Raw genomic sequence first — 18,672 nt, 5'->3', positions numbered from 1 at the left:
AGCAATAATTCAATGTTTGGAATTCCCTCAGTGTTGGTTCCTGTCTTCCCAGGACAGATGATTATGTATATGTCCATGTAATCAGCGGATCTTTGCCTGTGTGTCCAAGCATCTGTTAAATAATTGCGAAAATAATTATTTAGAACTGATTTTAAATATAGGGTCTATCCTGCTAAAAATAGATACCATGCAAATAAATTTCTTTTCAGGGCAGGTGGGAGGAGGAAGTGAAAGATTATAGGACAGCATTGTCCTGGAATGAGCGATGTGTCAGGAAAACCGGCATGCCAAGTGTGATGTAAAAGCTTGTTACTCCTATGAGCATAGATGCAAAATCTCCTCTGGTTTCCCCTGATTTTAAAGATCAGTTCAGCAGTCTTTCTAAGACAGTCTCGTCATGTGTACCACATCTGTTCTTTGCCATTCCAAAAAGGTAGAAAATCCCTCCATATATTTCCAAATACAAATTCTTTCACACAGAGGTTTAAACTCGAAGAATGAGCCTTCTGGTACAGATGAGAAGCAAATGTATCAGGACATACTACTTAATATCTCTTGAAAAGCAACCGTTGAGTGTCAAATGATCACTAAACGAACAAATAGGAGACCTAAGTTGGCAATTCTCCAAATTTTTTTTCTGTAAGACTGTCTCATGCTCTCTGTTGTCTGTAATTTGAATTGGTAGCAATTCTAAATGTACAGAAATAATTTTCAGTTCTCTGACTTCAAATTCTGATTTTTAATCTGCAGAGCTCTTTCCAAAAAATGCAAGTGAAAAATAAATGGGGCTGTTTTACCATAAAACCACTTCAGCTGTGAGAAACTGCAGTAGCTCCCCCTTGATTCAGAAATGCATCTGTTCGTTTCCTGCCTGGCAGGAAAAAAAGTATAAAAGTAAAAATTTAATCTAGAAAAGTTAGATCTCTCAGGCTCTTTCTTTAAGTCAGTTTGCTGAGCTCCTGCTCCAATTTGCTTTCAGGAAGAGCCCACCTCTGTTGAGAGTATGCAAGGGTAGCAGCCTGCCAACGTTAAAACTCATGAGTTTTCCCTGTGAACTCCCACATTCACTCAGGAAAGACAGGAGGTTCTTTTAAGGGTTTATTTCCTTCTGGGGAAGGACACAGAGAACCATTCCATTTGCTGGGAAACCAAAGTTGCTCCTAAAGCTTGTTTCTGTTTTGCAGAACAAATCAAGATCCAGAGTTCTTAAAAACTGTTACGTTTGTGGGAGTATACTGAATTTAACTGCTTGTCTATCTTGCTTTCCCTCTTGTTTTCAGTAAAAATTTGTAAGGGAGCCGTTCCTTTTCACTGGTATGTATTAGCTAAATTGTTTGCTTCAAGTATTTTATTACTGTTAAATCCCATGCTGTCTAGCCCTTTCTCTACTGGAAGTGTTGATTGCATCACTCGTTTCCCAGAATGTTGTAGAGTTGTACTGAAAACCATGAGTTGACAAATGGAAACATATTTTTAACATACGTGTGAAATACACTTCCGTTTTTCTAACCACAAATGTTTTGGTTCACTAGCATGAGCCCTATTCTAGTTGCGAATATTCACTTAAGTGACCTTTTCATAAATGGTGAAATCCTAGCTCTGTGCAGCTATTAAATGCTCTTATTGGCTTTGGGGAAGGTGTGCTTTTACCTTCCAGGTATTTTGAGTCGTACCACTTCAGTGGACTTTGCTCTTCTTGCTCTTGCTGCCATCTGTAGACCTCGTGCAGGAAGGCTGGTGGCATTTTTTGTGGTGGTTTGTTTTTTGTCTGTGGTTTTTTGTTTGTTTGTTTTTTTAATCAGCAAAGTTAGCTAAATTGCTGTGACTAGTTCCTTTGAACTAAGGGTTGCAAGGTGTGAGCAAAACTTGGTTTTGCAGCTCCCACTGAGTTTTCAGGAATCAAGTCAACTGCCTTTATTATGATTTCTGCAAGACAATTCGATATTTAACAAAACTTCTATGTAAAGTCTGTTTTTTTTTTCAAGGAATAAGTACACTGAAAAATCAATTTTTAAAGATGTTTTAATATACGGGGAAAAGTTGTAGTCAGAAAGTAAATATTGATTAGTTCAACAATGGTGGTTTCTTTTTCATAATTTTTTCTTCAGTTCTCTCTATCTTGTATTTATAGGGCTTTGTTTTGGGGTGGGTTTTTTTTTGTGGGAAGTTTGGTGGTGTTGCTGCTGGTTTTTAGAGTAAAGCTTTCCATATAAGCAATTAATTTTCTTCAGGCCCTAAATAGAAAGTTCATTTGCAGTCAGATATGTGCATAGGATTTTTGGCGTCTGCTTTAATCAGAAATTGGGATTCTTTAACCAGAAGCAAGTGCATACTCTTTGAGATGGAGAGCCTGCCGTGTCTGTGTTAGGAAAGCTTCCTTTGGCTTAAACCACGTTTTTTAACCCTATTATCAAACACCTTGGAGCAGTAGTTTTGATTCTTTATCTTAGACTTAAATGCTGCATCAGAGCAATTGCCTCTTAACATGCAGTTTTGTAACAGATAAAGATCATAGAGGGAAGATAGCAGTGTTTGCATAGTGTTCCTTTGAAATCTGTCTGTTCCAAGAAAGAGGATTCCAGTTTTCCTGGGAGGATTCCCAGCTGGTATCAAAAACAAAATACTGGAAATGAGTGGCAAAGTATTGCGGCAAATATCAGTCTTGGGCCAATGTTTATCCCTATAGTTACCACATTAATGTGTTGTAATATTTTAAATACCCTGTCTGCCTTTGCTGTTCTGATATGCACCCTATCAAATCTTAGAAGTTCATTAGGTTCCCCATTGTATTCTGAAATTATGTCAGCTTGATTTGAGCCATGACTAATACTACTCGCGAATAGTCTCTTCTTGTTGCATGAGTAAAAATGTAGTGAGGAAAAAAGGGTGGTATGTGGGTTTTGGGGAGGGTTTTGGCTAGTGGGTTGTTTTTTTTTTTCCTTTGGTTTGTTTCGGGTTTTTTTTCTCCCTGCAGGTAAGCGCACATGTTCTGTAAGAACTTCAAACAGAGCTGTATGGTACATGAGTATAATAATGGCGTACTTACAGCAGGTGACTGAGTTTGGTCAAATCAGGCTTGTATACAGGGCGCCAGGGTTTGCTTCAGAACCGATAGGGTGAGTGATAGTTGTGTTGGCAGGGGATGGGAGGGGATGCAGGGCAGGTTTCTCAGCAGAAGGGTAAAACTCAGAGTTTATACTGTTTATGCTTTCATCTCCAGCATGCTTTGGTCCTTCTCCATTGTGAGAAATCATGTAGTCTTGGCAAGTAGGACTGTCAGCAATGCATGTTACTCCATGAATAGGCAGCTATTAAATATGTTGCTTTTGATTGTGATTTTGTCCAGAATAATTTGTATTGCTCCCAGTCATCCTCCTGGCTTTACCCAGGATCTACTTCCTTGTTGGAAAGGTGTACTAAGTGTTACATATTTACAAAGTTCTCCCAGTGGTGCAAGAAATTAATAAATACAAAGGCCGCTTCAGGAGTTCCCCCTGAAGACTACTTACCACAACCAGATCCAGAGAGTGGCTGGAGATTTTGATAATCTTCTATATCTCCGCTTTCAAATAAGTCAAGTCTAGTGCTTTGTGATTTACATGCAGAGTTCCCTTGTGTTCCTTCGACGCCAGCCAGGCCAAGGCAATAACTGCCTTTTTGTCTGAGCTACTGAAGTCTTCACAGAGCTTTCACAGATGAAATAAAGCTACAGGCATGAGCCTATACCAAAACAATTAAAGACTGCACAGATGAGACTGAGCATGTCTAGTGTGGATGCTGCATGTGGGTTTTACATTTTTGTTCAGTATCTTTCTCTCACGTAGTTAGTTACCTTGTCTCACGTTGTACCCACATTGCAGTCCCGTTCAGATGTACTGGCTTCTGGGAAGCTTTTAAGAAGAAGCTGAAATTCTATGAAAACTGGGGGGAAGTGCAAAATAAGGCTCACGCTTCCACAAGTCCATAGGAAAGTTCTTGCAGAGATTTTAGTGTTTTTGCTTCTTCTGAAAAGGAGCCTTGTTTAAAAATTAAGCTGGTTTTTTTTTTTTAAGCTTCTGAGTTGATTTTTTATTTTTTTGTAATCCTCCTAGCCAGCTTCCAGTCTATGCGTTGCAGCACACCCCTCTGTGTGACTTGCTTCATTTTGAATAGTCTGATTCGGGGATACCTGTGACCACAGCTCTCAAAAGAGCTATGCTAAGGTATTATTACTCTCTCTCTCTCTCTCTCTCGTTGCTATTCAGTAAAAATGCATCCAAGACTTCAGAAAGGTTAATAGCATATTGTCCACTAAGCTGTTAAGTAGTTAACTTTTCTTGTTTGAAACAGGGTCCCGGTGTGCCCTGAGGTGTCAGACCACACCTGACAAGGTATAAATTTGATGATTCATAACGTGCCATTAACTGGGGGGTTGGGAATGTCTGAGGAAGCTAATCCTGTTTGATAGAGAAAACCATGGTAGTCATAAGATAACAAAGCAAAAATATTCTCACAGTGAAAGGTAAATGTTTAATGGAAACCTCATCTCCATTTACATAAATGCCAGTATTTTCTTTTTCTGCTGTTACCTAACGGGGGAAAAAAAAAAAAGCATGGTTCTGTACTTGGGCATTCCTAGCTCATTTTCCTTTGCAGTTCCTAACTTCAAATATTCAATGTCATTTAATAAATACATTTTTGGAATCTTTATATGCCCTTCGTAGTTTCAGCATTGTTTTCAAGCTTTCTTTTTTCTCCCTAAGGTTGTAGAGAGATTTGGAGGAGGGAAGGGTTGGTTTTCAGTTTGTTCTTAATGTGTTTCTTAATGAAATGGTGTTTAATGAATTAAAATATGACCAAAGGCTCTCTTGCAAGTCCTTGCTTGTTCACTGAAGTTAGAGGCTTATTTATATGAAGGTTTTATGATCAATCTTCTGATTGATGCTTGTTTTAAGTTTTTGTACAAATTGTATTTCAAGTAGCAATTTAAATATTTCTGTACATTGTTAGTATGTCACCACATGCAGCAAAACCACAAGACCCTGAGGTACTCAAATATCTGAATAAAACAAGCCACAGGATCATGTATAAACAGATACAAATACGGGGCAAAAAAAATTGCAAGGTACTGGAAGACTGTACTGTATAAATATCTAAGATACCAAATAAATAAGACTGTAGCAACAGTGAAGGAAAACATAAGCAAGCCAGTTACTTCGGTCCATAAATGAAGGTTAAGGCATGCGGTTCCTCTTTGCGCCTGGACAAAACCCAGCAAGAGAAACAGACGGTTGTTTAACAACTGCCTTTGCAGCACGTGTAGCTGCCTGTTCCTTTAACTGGTGGTAGCGGCATGTTAATCCAGAAAATGGAGGCTGATTTTTTGTGTGCTTTCCTGTTGTCCTGGGATGAAACGCTTTATTGCAAATACGTAAAGTTTTATATAGGCTGAATTAGGCTTGGTGGGAAAATCATGACTTAAACATGTGTGGTGGGGGTTGGTTTTTATTGGTTTATCTAAGATCTTTTCTCTATGTTGCTCTAATGTACTGTGTTTGAGTCCGGATTGCAACCTGCCAAAGAGCGGTTGTTCCTTGCTGGTTGCCCTTACCGAAGTAACGGGTGGGCTAGGTGATGTGGTGGTCAGCCTGCCAGAATGACCTGTAGTGATGTTCGTGAGATGGAAGTACTATAGAGAGATAGCCAAAAAAAGGCCAAAATGAAAAGTAAGTTGCTTCTTGAAGCACTGCAAATGAGAGGGGAAATGCTTGAAATACGTACACATAACGAAAGGGAAAAGCTCAAGAAATGGTAATGTTAAAGAAGGCCTATGAGTGACAGCAGGTAGCAAGTTAGTTGCTAAGTTACAAGGCAATTTTGGACAGCAGCTGTGTAGGCAAGGATGGTTTAATGGGTCTGTGCCGAAGTTCCCGTGTTCAGAGATTATGTGGAAGCGTTATGTCAGTGTCAAATCATTGCACACAGAGTACAGCGATTCTGCTGCTGGGAAAGGTATTATCTGCGCTGCCGGAGAAAGGAGCTGCCTGGCTTTCTGCTCCATGTAGGGCTGGGGGAGGGGGGAAGCACCCGCCTTATGCCTCCCTCTGTCCCACACTCAGATGAGTCCTCCAAATTCCAGCTCCTACTGGGATAATTATACAGGGGAATCCAGCTTTTAAGAGCGGAGAGGTAGTTCCTGCCTATTTTTCATAGCACTTCCTACCAGGGCTGCAAGCACTTAAAAATTCTGCAGTCTCAGAAGAGATCCCAGCCTGCCTGAGGATAGGAAACAATGGGCCTTGGCATAATCTTTTCTGCAGTGGGGATGAAATAGGACTGTTGAATGATAAAAAGAGACTCTAATCTTTTGCTGGGATCCCGAGGGCAGAAGGGCTTTTCTCCCAGAATGGATTCTAGCCTTTCCAAAGACAAAGAATGGTGAATTCAGTAATGAGTCCCTAGCTAGCCAGCATAATAGATTTGCTCTGTTTAAATCTCATCCCGAGAGACCTGTATGCAGGTTGCGCTTTTTTTTTATTATTTGTGGTCTCTACTACCGTAGAGCTCAGATCGATGAAACTGCTCATCAAATACCTAACTAGCATTTGCGATGGAGATTGATAGATGTGGCTAAGTACAGCTACGTATTACATGGACTTTGTTTCTTGCACTGATGCAGTGGACTGACATAGGCTGTTGCCAGAATCTTGATTTCATTCTTTTTGGTATGTGATCAATGTTAGTCACCTAGTCTGACTTAAGAAGCCACATTTGGTCTGTACGACAGAGAATTATGATTCTCTGAGCTCTTTCCCTAGTACAACCAATGTAATTTACCATGGATTGCAACCTCCAGTAGTATGGGAGGCTTTTCAGATAATATCAAGGAAGGAATACTTGGAGATGTAAAAGGAAAATGGCATGAAAAGAAGTAGAGTTTTACCAAGGGTAGATTGTGCCAGACTAATTTGGTGGCTTTCTACGGTAGTAACTGTATAACAGACTTTGTAGGCAAAAGAAACTAAATAGATCTTGACTTCAGGTTCTACATAATCTAACTTGATGAAGGTAACAGAGATAATGCTGTTAAGAAGTACCTCATGATGAGAAGGCAAAAAGAGTTCTGTTCACTGGTGTTCAAGAAAGACCAATTCGAATTATAAGTGTCCTGGAGAGGGGTTACTAAGATGCTCAGAAACTTTATTTAGCCTAACAAATGAAAACTGAAGCCAAGCTGATGCTTGCTGTGCTCTCAAGGGTACTATGTCAGTAGCAAACACAAGAAAAAGGAAAGAATTATTTAAGGTGAAGGACACAGATGTGCCATAAGTACCTTTGGGATGGAAACCATGAAGTTGTTCCTGACCACCAGAGAACGTAGGATTTGCAATAGTGGTCCAGCAAAAGCAGCAAGAAGAAATCTGGTTGGAAGACTAGCATGAGCCAACATGGCCACATTATACTGTCTTTGCTGACATAAGCACCACACAGGACTCCATAGGGACCTTACCTCTGTTGTAGGTTTATATGAACACTGGAGGGAAATGCTGCTGCTTTTTTTGGGTTTTTTTGGTTTTTTTTTTTGGCTAGCTGGAAACTTTTACCAGAGTTGTAACTACAACATTATATCCATTGGTTCAAGTGTCAGGACTACGTCAGCATTTTTTTACAGTAATTTCAGTAGATAAAAAACCACGTCATGCCCTAGTGTTCAACGAGTATGAAAAATGTGTTGTTTTTTTTTTTTAAAACGTTTTTGGGTTCAGAGGGTTTCTTTTTCCAGTCTTCTAATCTTCTGCCAATGCATCTGAGACAATTTACTGTAAAACTCAAGACAGCACTAATGGACTACTCCACTTGATATAGCATGAGTTTGAAAGGCGAAACAGCTAGATTCTGAAGTGCACTAAGCCGTATTTTCATCTTGAAATAGTCTTCTAAATTTCTTTAAAGATAGTTTTAATATATGTGAACATCTAATTATAGCTAAAGATAATTTGCACTTCAATTATCCTCCCTTCCTGCTGGATCTTCGGCGGATGAACAATCCCGAGAAAAGTCTTTACCCTGCGTGCTCTCTGCCTTGCTACACCTTAATGGATCTTCTGTCCTGCTCCCAGAGGTTCAAAGGTGAAAAAGGGTAAGTGTCTCTATATATATATGTGTGTGTGTGTGTGCGCACGCGCGCAGGGAAGGCAAGGAAGGACCCATCTGCCCTCTTTTACACTCGCTGTGCGTAGCCCAGCCCAAGGGTTTATGCACGCAGTTACATCTATGCACGCAGTTACATCTGTGCACGCAGTCCTGGTATGAGCAACGGAGTTTCTCACACTGGTATGAAAGCCATTTCTTAGAGTGCCAAAATCCTAGGCCCACAAGCAATTTGGTGGTTTTACAATCTTCATCCTCTTCCTACGATCTGCACCTTCCCTTCCCTACTTGGCTCCAATCTGCAAAAGCCAACTCATTTCACCATGGCCTTAGTGCCTTGCTCCCCTTCATCCTGGGTACCTCCCAGGTCTGCCGTTCCTCACTGTCCTGGTCCTGCAAGACCTCTTGCTGGAGGTCTGGAGCAGTATTTCAACAGCTGGCCTCAGCCCAGCTGAGACTGATAGGAAGTTGCAGCCATTTTGAGGGGAAATGGATAAAATGGAAGCCTTTCCTCATATCTTGATGGCACAAGTAACCTCTGCTCCTCCTCTGTTCTCCAATTCCAACTGCTGATCGTCATCTAGTTCTCAGACGCTGCAATGCTGCGCTGCAAGCCTGTTTTCTCATGCTTTGTTCTGTAGCCTCATGCTGCTGGCAATGCCATGTTTCACCTTTGGTGGAATGACACACATCTGCTGTTCCTGAAGTGCTGTGTCCTGCCCTCCCCAGCCAACAGAACAGTTGCTGTTACTGAGATGTTAAGGCGTGATGGGGAGAGGAAACGAAGTGATCTGGGAGATGCAAGCTTTCAATTTGCCTGTCCTCAGTCATTTACTTCTTTGTTTAGGTTTGCTGGGGAGAAATAGGTAAGGCCCTTTAAAGAAGGTTCTTAATTGGCAGCTTGGTAAAGCAGCATTGGGAGTGTGTATTGAAGAAACTGGACTAAACAACAAAACCAAAACATAAGGTCATGATTCAAGCAAAAATGCCAGAGGGAGCGCTCGGAGCAGATGATGTTTATTGCTCAATGTAGTCTAAAGTCCAGGCAGTGTGCAGATGCAGTCCAATGGAGCTCTCCTAAAGCTGGGAATGGAGAGGTGCACAGAGAGCAGACCACAGAGGAGGCAGCATGTTTTCCTTTGGAAAGGAGTAATAATGATTTTGCAGCAGACTGGATATATTTAGCCATATAAGAGGTCTCAGTATTAGCAGCAGCAATAGAAGCTTTCGCACATTTCTTTATTAAAAAAATAAATCAGACATTAACTTTTAGTGTGAGATAGCAGGTCAGTCACCATTTCTTACACAAACCATTGCAGCTGAAAATGACTGTGGGAAGACTTCCTAATTAGCCCTGTCAGGTTTTTTTTGTTTTTTAAGAAGAGAAAAGTAGCTGAACTTCTGAATCTAGTTTCCTGTGGAAACAAAGCTTACGCAATCAAGTGTTTGTCCTGTACCTAATAATTTTTGTGATCCCGTAGCAAATCAGATTTTGACTAAAGCTGAAAGAATGATAATGTTAGACAATTATTTTTTTGAAAATGTTTCATAAAATCTGTCAGCAGGGTGAGGGACAGAGAGTCAGGTTACTGCCTTGACTGAAGAAAATGCAAAAGGATCTCAGCCATTATACGTTGCTTGCCAGCCAACTGGCTCATCAGCACACACGTGCCGACGGAGTGTTTTTATAGCTCCAGACTAGTCCTAGAGTTTGTGGTCTCTTGGCAGTGACAGTGTCATCAGAGGCATGAGGAGAGCTGGCATTACTGTGGTGAAGGAGAAAGAGATGTGGGACAAAGGACACAAATCCGTAGGAAATCAGGCTTCATTAGTTCTGCTGCTCAGGAACAACATGTTTGTCTAACAATAGCTTTCTGCCCGAGCACGTACGTCAGAACCAGATTAGGTTGCTATTTGCATACCTCCTTACCTTTCTCAGGAATGCCTCCGGCATGAAACTCCTGAATTTCTCTTTCTTCCTGAAGGAATGGGCCTCTCCTGGAGAGTAACTGTAAAAGTTGCATCTTATTTCTTAATAGATTTATTACTTTGTTTACTCAGTCAGATGAACCGGCTTTAATAACAACATCAAATGTTTGCTGCGTTTTTTAATCCTCTTGGCTCTTCAGAAACAACATAACAGCACAAATGAGCTGGATGCAATTCCGTGTTGTGCACACACACTGAGAGCAGAACCTGAAGACACTATTGCTGTGCAATGTAAACAAGGCATAAATTTATCCTACAGAACCCTTGTAGCCGATGATCTGAGGAGGAAAGAATCCAGTGGATTTCTGAAGCATCGAATGAGCCTGTAGCACTGACAGGAAGAACAGGATTTTTTGTTTTCTTGTAATCTGAGCATATTTTATATGTACTTGTTGCAATAATAAGCATGGGGGAGTGGGGGAGGAATCCACAAGAAAACTTTTACAGCCACTGGTCAAAGGAATGCTGTAGTGTCCGAAGGAGTTTTTAATCTGCAGGGAGAGAGACTAGGAGCTGTGCTCTTATTTCTGTCTTGTGTAGACTAAGGTCTGTATTATGCTCATTACAATGATATCACTGCTTCTAAATTAAAGTTGCAATGGCCAGATTCCACAGGGATGTGTGTCACAGAAATGCATGTGCTAGTAATTAAAACAGAATTTTCAAGTATTGCTTTGGATTCAGACAAGAACCTTTTTTTTTATGTGGTTGTGTAATAAAAAAAGGGAGCTAGAGCCAAACTGGGGGCGCAGCATTAATACACGGCACAGCCACTGACACAACATGAGACTTTGTGCGCTATTGTTGCTGATAGCCATACCGGAGAAAAAAAAGTGTTTTCAAATACTAGGTAGCATTTCAGAAGCTCGGCTCGTATGGAAGTCCACCCAAACCCCAGCTGAATGTTCCTACTGCTAACCACTTTGAAAATTCACTCCAAAGAATAACTAGTCACCTAGAAATAAAATGAGATACGGTTATAATGAAGCACATATTACTTTATTAGATCCTACCACTGGGGTACTCATATCCAGCTGTTAGTATTGTGCCTTTTCAGGGGCAAGTATTTGATGCTTCAGGGGGGAAAAAAAAAAGGCACAAAGAGCCAAATAAGCTGTGCTGCACTTCGTGGGGGTGGGGGATAGTCCTTCCTGATCCCCCTATGGACAATGGGTTTCTGAAAAGAAATACAGAGCAATTACCCTAATCACAGTCTTAGCAAATGCGATTAATGATCAAACAGTTTTCCAACGTTTTGGCAAATCCTGTCTTCGTGTTATTTGCCTTGAATTTCTCCCACAGCAATAAGCTGTGTAAGTTGACGAAATGCAAATGCAAAAAGCACTACCTTTTTTGTCCCAGGGGTGCTAAAACTTGATTATATCCAACCTACTCTTTCATAGCTGACCTAATTTCTTCTGTTGTTGTAATTTTAGAAGGAAGTTTTTACAGGCCCTTTGTACTTGTTAGGGATTAGTACTCCAAGGTATCTTGGACAAAAAAAAGAGATGAAAAATAGTCTTTTGTTCCTGGTACTTTGTTGGTTTAATTTAGTTGGGTGTGTCTGGTAGAGAGACACAGGAGCCTTATTTTAAGACTTTCTGATTTTGTTCACCTTGCATTTATGTGTTCTGAGGCTAAAATAAAGCTTGTGTTGCACATGTACGATGGCTAATGAATTAGCTCCAGTTATCAGCTTAACTGCTGAGAAATTTTACACTGGGTCAAACCTAACACGTTGGTACACTTACAATCTCGCAGCTCAGATCTACTTTCAAAACAAACACCTCAAATGTATCATTAGAAGGCTAAAATACACCCACTGGCAAGGCCTGCGTGATGTGGCTGCATGAGTCCTAGGCTCAGTCAAGGGGATCCTGCTAAAAGCAATGCTTTGCCCAGTGCAGTGGCGGAGGGGATGGGATTTGTCTCATACAATTTTTGCAGTAACTTGCTACAGTCTGTCGATGTTTGCTCAGTTGCACCTAGTCAAACTGGTTTACATTGTTTCCTGCATCGTCATTTGTAAGTAATTCTTTTTTTAAAAAAAAAAAAACCAACTTGCTGCTGCTCACAGTTGTGTTAGCATTGTTATTAGAAAGTATAACGGCGGAAAAAACAGAGTGGGCTTCAGAGGCCTTGTGTGGTGTTCAGATTTAACTGCTTGTTTAAGCAACTAATACATATGACCGAGCGTAGCACAGAGTCTTCCCAGCCCTTCCCTGCATGGTCCAAGTAACTATGTTTGTCTGTCATGGCGCGTGCCTAGTGGGAAATCAGAAAGTGGTTTTGAATGGCATGAGCTGAAACCTTTCCCCTTACTCACAAGGGGAGAAAGGCTGGCTTGCAGCAATTTCTAATCCAGGAATGCAAACCCTGGGGAGATTAAGTCTCTTGAATAGCTGTGACAGCAGTCCTAAACTAGAGTAAAGCATTCTGGGACTAAATAAATGGCCCACCAGAGAAAGAAGGGGATCTGGAAGGAGCCTGCAGAAACTCTGGATGAGTAACCTAGGTTATTGTACTCATGAGATTATGTTTTGCTTTGAGATCTGCTCCTGTAGGGAGAGACTGAGTCACTTTGTCTTGGCCTATGTCATGGGGAGGGGGAGGCTAGGTTATATTTTTGATGACCAAAATAGCTGTACAGCCTTGATTCCCTGGGGCCCTCCCTCACAGCTGTCCAGGGGAGTTACAGGGAACTTTTCCTTTTAGCCTCCTCTGTGCCACCAGCCACTGTTCTCCAGCCAAGCCTCTCCAGACCTCCCTCGTGTCCAGGCATTACCCCCCCACACCCTCTAGGCTTTTCAGCTTTTCTGCTGATGTTTGGTGAGATCACTTTCTTCCCCACCAGGGTCCAGCCTGGGAAGTGGCTGACAGCAGGGGCTCCCCCTGCCCCCACCCCACTTTCTCTGGACTGGGGCTTCCCTCCCCACAGCTGGAGCCTCCTGGAGCCCACTGGTATGGGGGAATCTCTCTGCACTGCCAGGAGCCCCCTTCTCTGGGGACTGCAGCTTTCTTCTCCCTGCAATGCTGATAGCATTGCAATGCTATCAGCCCCCGCTGAGGCGGTGTTTGATTTCCCTGTTTTATCTTTGAGCACAAGCATTTTAGATCTATAAAAATATGTATATTATGTATCCTGTTACACTGATACAACATGCAATGAGAATAGGCTGGTGTAAGTCCCTTTTGTACAGCCCATCAGCCTCACTAATTGGGAATTCATAGTGTTTTAATTATATTGATGTAGTTGCAGCAATTAATAGTTGTCCGTGTAAAAATAGGATGAGAAAAATCCCCTAGGTAAGAGAAATTTTGCTGGCCAGTTTTAGAAAAACCTTCTCATACATAACTTTTGTTTCAGGTGTCCTGCTATTTTCTGTACATGAGAGAAGCTCTTGTTTATAATGCGCTGATTAGTCATTTGACAAGTGAGCATGTTTACTCATAAAACAACCTATCTAGCTCCATGCGTGACTGAACTGAGTAACTACATAATTATATTTCTGTAACTCGGGCCTTCTCTGCTGTGCCCCTTTCCTTGCGTAGGTTTGTTTTATTCTCTCCTGTCTGTCATGTCCATCGTTCAGACTATGCTCTCCGCTAGCACACGGCGCAGTACCCAAGGCAGTGTTTGGTCACAGATACGTTCTGTATTGATATATTTTACAGCTCATTTGTTCTGCTTAGAATTCAGAGGTGATATTGATTTAAAAATTTGAAGGAGAAAAAAACCTCATCTTCAAGTGTTCAGCCTTAGTCATTGCTTTGAGTATTAGGCAGAAGTGTCACTAGGGTTTTTAAGGTACTTGTTATCCCCTGCAAATATGAGCATTCATATGGCTTATAGTAGAGACGGCAGAGCTATATCTACAGAGTATCGGGCTCTAGGACTCCAAACCTGCAAAATTACTTTGTTTATATTAGCGTTAACAGAGCTACATACAGCAGAACTGTTCAGAGGATGAAGCCCTAAATTAGAAAGCGCTAGGCAGAAATTCAGACAGACTATGGAATTGCTGGGCTGGGCAAAAAAGCTGTTAGCCTGGTAAGTCCGTCTCATCCATTTTCTTCCTTTCTCAGTGCAGTGCAACCACAATTTGTATCCCACGTATTGTCCTTAAAAATATTTTATTATTTGTTTCAGTGCAGTTAATAGATTCTTTCCTGTATTTGTGACTGCTTGACTTTCAGCAACTTCTGTTGATTTGTTCATTGTACTTTTTAATCCCTCAGTGGGGGGGAAAAAACCCAACCACTAAAAACATTTTCTTCAGTTTTATCAAATTGTTATTTAATCACCATTGGGCTTTTTTTCTTTCAGGCTGCTAAATTAGGAGTTAATTCCAGTTTCCAAGCCAGTTTCTTCAAGTTTACCTCAAAGGGGCAGGGTGGAGGGGGAAGACAGCTTGCACAAGGTTTCATAAGTTGTAGTATAGCTCTTCAGGTAGACTGGAAAAAAGTATGAAACAAGGAGTGTCAACAAATTTCAGAGGAATTAATGTTTGCATTACTGATAAAGCAGAAGAAGAAACGCATGGCATGATAAGAAGTAAAAGTGGTCAAAAGTGGGTGTGACTGAAGGAGGAAGAGAATTAAAAGTTGAATGATGGTAAAAGAGGGAGTCAGGGGAGAAAATGGGGCAAGAATAATTGTATTGACTTTTGTTTTGTAATAGGGGGGAAGGGGCAATTACAGATATCTCCCTTATGGATATAGGGGAGGTGAAAAGGGAGGGAACATACAAGGGTGCTGTGCCTTTGAGAGGAAAGGTTGCAAAACTTGAACATGGTACGGCTGCCTTGAGATAGGACTGGCTTTGATTAGTCCAAGCAACAGGGTAGGATAAAAGGAAGGACAATGCTTATAAAGCGAGTAAAGGGATTGAAGCAGCACTTCAAGGGGGCTCCTCAGAAGTTCAGCAGCAGGCATGGGAAAGATGAATTGGCAAAGACCCTTCCCCAAGAAAACACAGTGGCTAAAATGTAGGACCGGGTGGATGAAGAGACCAAGATAAACGCACACGTCACTGATGCAGAATGCTGCCAACGTGGCTGGGTACTGATCCCCGGGGAGAGGCAGAAGAGAGAAAGCCTGCTGAGATTTCCATGGCGAATAGGAATGGAAAAGGAAGCCTCAGCTGTCAAAAGGGAGAAGTGAGGATGGAGTTGTGAAAGCCAAGGAGAGAAAGTGTTGAGAGGAAAGATAAAGTTGGCAGAGAGATGACAAAAGTAAGAGACAGGGATCAGCGAAGATATAAATAAAGACAACATCATTTAAGGAAGCATAAGTCACGAGAGCAACTTCAGTGGTGCAGTGAGAGTAGAGAGCAGAATGTCAGAAATGCGAGACAGAGTAGAAAAGAGGCTTGGAAGTACATGCTGTACGTAAGCTGTGGTATTAGTCTTGGTGAGAGATGAGCCAAGGAAATGGGGGAATGCGAATATTGAGAATAACTGTACACGCTAGAGGAACGTTAGTGGAGGTTCTGAAGGGCAGAAGGAACAAGAGAGAAGTATTAACAGCGCGTGAAAGAGAAGTGATGTGAGTCTTAATATCTTTAGGAATTGGTCTATGCAGTCTTGCATTGTAACAAGGAGAAGTCATAAGAGCAAAAAGCTTGCCAGCACAGGGTAGGAAAGATGTTTTCAGAGACTTTTCTTTCCACTGTCTGAAACCTGGTGGATGCACATACATCCTTTAGTGTCAAAGCTGGTTTTCAGACCAACTAGCAAGATGGAAGGGAAGAATTAACCATAAGGAGAGTTAAGGGAAAGGAGGGAAAGATTTTGGTAGAGGAATATGAAACTATCTAATTAGCCTAATTGGCATCATATGTCATTTCGTACAGCATCACCAATTCTCAGTATCCACCGTACTGAAAGTCTGTGTAATGAAAAGTGGGATTCAGGTCACTTGACAGACAGGCAGATGTACCTGCTGACTTCTAAGCTTACGCCTGCGTCTCTTTTGTCAAGGATGAGAAGCAGGGAAAGAAAAACCAGTTTTCAAACTCAGGGTCAGCAGAGACAAGCACATCATTTGCATTTTGCTTTATTAATGTGGGTTAGCTCAGCAGGCAAAGTCTAGCATACTGATAAATGATTTCATAATGGGAAAAATAGGGTCAGTGACTGCAAATCATTTTTTCCCCTAAAGTAAATGCAGCCCTGTTGGACAGGGGGACTAGGAGGGGGCATATTTCATTTCCATCAGGAAACACAGATGTAGGCGGGACCAAAAGGCCTCTGAATATTTCACCAAGGAAAAATTACAATGAAAAAGAGGTGGAGCTAGGCCCCGTGGTTATCACACAGTCCTGCTCCCAGGTGGTGATGGTTAGCTCCTGCTGTATTCGGTCCATGTGTTCTCCCACTGTGTTTAACCTGAGCAGGTCACAGAGCTGGCTCTGTCTGTGGTTTCTTGCACAGAAACCCTCTGTGGAAATGACACCTTTTACAGCTTGGCTCCTGCAAGCTCCTGAAACATAATTGCTCCTCCCTTTACCCCATGCTCCCCATTAGCTCCAGCACAGGTTTTGTCCTTCTCTTCCTGTAAATTAACACTGCGTTATTGAGTACAGAGCATCTCTTCGTGGACGTATGGAAGTAATTGGGCACATGCATTTGAGGACTGCTAGCACTGATCATGCTTACTGACACAGCACAAGGAGTATACAGATCTGTGCAAAATAATCAGTATCTGTATCGTTTGCCTTGCCTGAGCCTCCTGAGATTTCTTTGGGCTGCAGTCAGACTTTGAAGCTGCCTGCTCTCCTCCAAGTCATAGCAAACTTCTTTAGTTTTAAGTTGGACCTCACAGCTAAATCGATGTGCTATGAAAGGAGGATTGTCTTTTCTGTTCCCCTGCTCAAGCTTTCTGTGCCTCCAAGTGCTCCCCCAGCCTGTCAGGGCCCACGGTGGGATTAGACAGCTCAGCTCACCTGATCCAATAATTACTTGCTGCCAAAAGGGGCGATCCCACTCCACCTCCTTCCTAGCCGTGCACCCCTGCAGCTTCCCTTCCTGCGGCACCGGAGCTTATCGTGTCTCACAGCAAGGATTTCAAAAGACCTAAACTAGCAGAAAACTAACTCTGCCAAAGAAGGTGAGCAGTATTTTTGCTGGATTTTCTAGGTGAGCCATCCTACCACAGGATCACATGAGCACAGCCTGGGGGAGGCAGGACTGCTCTGTTTGGTGGCAGAGAACTGTTAGAGGGGCTTAGCTGTATCATCACACCATACTCCACAGCACTGAAGAATCTGCCACGCTCAATGCTGGTCCGTGCTCCACATCTAAGAAAAGTCTTCCTTTCCTCACTCCTGACTATCAGGCAAACTTGGGGGAACTGATTCAGCCTCCAGTTATTTGTCTTTCCAAAGATGCTCCCATTTTGAATGGGAGCAATTCAGTTTTAGTAACTCTCTGCTTTCTCATTTCTGGAAATTGTGTGACATGGGACGGATAGCTCAGCTCCGCATTCACTGAGACCTTTGGTCAGCAATCAGAATACAAAAATTAAACACAGGCAGTCATTAAACACAGGCAGTCACCAGATTGTCACAGTTAGGCATGATGAAGCACCTACAAATTGACCCAGAGCATGTGTTACGTTTTTCCTGATTTATATTGGCTCTGGTACCGGAACCACAGGACAGGGATAAGCAGGTATTGAACTGAGAGTAATTTATGCCTATTTTGTATTAAGACTGACATATACTTCAGTTTCCAGCACTATTATTAAAATGCAAATATGTAAGCTATGCCATATTTTGTATTCTGATTTATTGCTGTAAATGAAAGGGGGAGTGTGTGTGTTTATCCCATGAAAAAGTTTCCTCAGAAAACTTTTGGCACTGTCTGGCTTGCAGTGACCTTACACTGATGGTTTTTTTTTTGTGTGGTGTGTGTGTTTGTGTCTTCCTTTTTTATTTTCCTTCATCCTTTATCTGTTGGCACAGAGCTAAATCCAAATTTCAGCAACCTATTCCCAGGGCTAAACAGCCAGCCTACTGTCTTTTAACTGTTACTTTTTAATTTTGTGGACCCTGGCTCTGTAATCTTGGACAAGAAAAATTAAAAGCAGGGCAGCATTGCACGCTCTAGTCTTTTGCAATGTATTTATATCCTCCATGGACATAATAAATTTTTCTTAGATCCAACATATATCTAAGCTAGAAAATCTAATGCGATATTTGAAAAATGAGAACAACTATTTTGTCTTCAAACCTGGTAATGCAAAACTCATCTGTCTAAAGTCTATGCTGACTTACACCATCGTGCGACAGTACCTGTAACATACAACACAACTACTTCTGTAATCCTTTGATGTGTTTTTATCTAAACTTTAAATAGGAGAATAAAATTTTCTGGGTAAATAAATGTGCATATAGAAACCTCACGTTGTTATGTAGGTTTTTAAACATAGCACTGAATGTTCATTTTGAAAGGAGAATAGACAGGTATTCTTTAATTCCCACCTTTTAGCTCTGATGCTTAGAGAGATACTTGTATCTCTAAAGAACGGAGCTGCCTCCTCTTCAAGGAA

The sequence above is a fragment of the Phalacrocorax aristotelis genome, chromosome 2, assembly GCF_949628215.1.
Source record: "Phalacrocorax aristotelis chromosome 2, bGulAri2.1, whole genome shotgun sequence".
Classification (NCBI taxonomy): domain Eukaryota; kingdom Metazoa; phylum Chordata; class Aves; order Suliformes; family Phalacrocoracidae; genus Phalacrocorax; species Phalacrocorax aristotelis.
The sequence above is the reverse complement of the archived record's forward strand: the minus strand, read 5'-3'. Positions refer to the sequence as shown.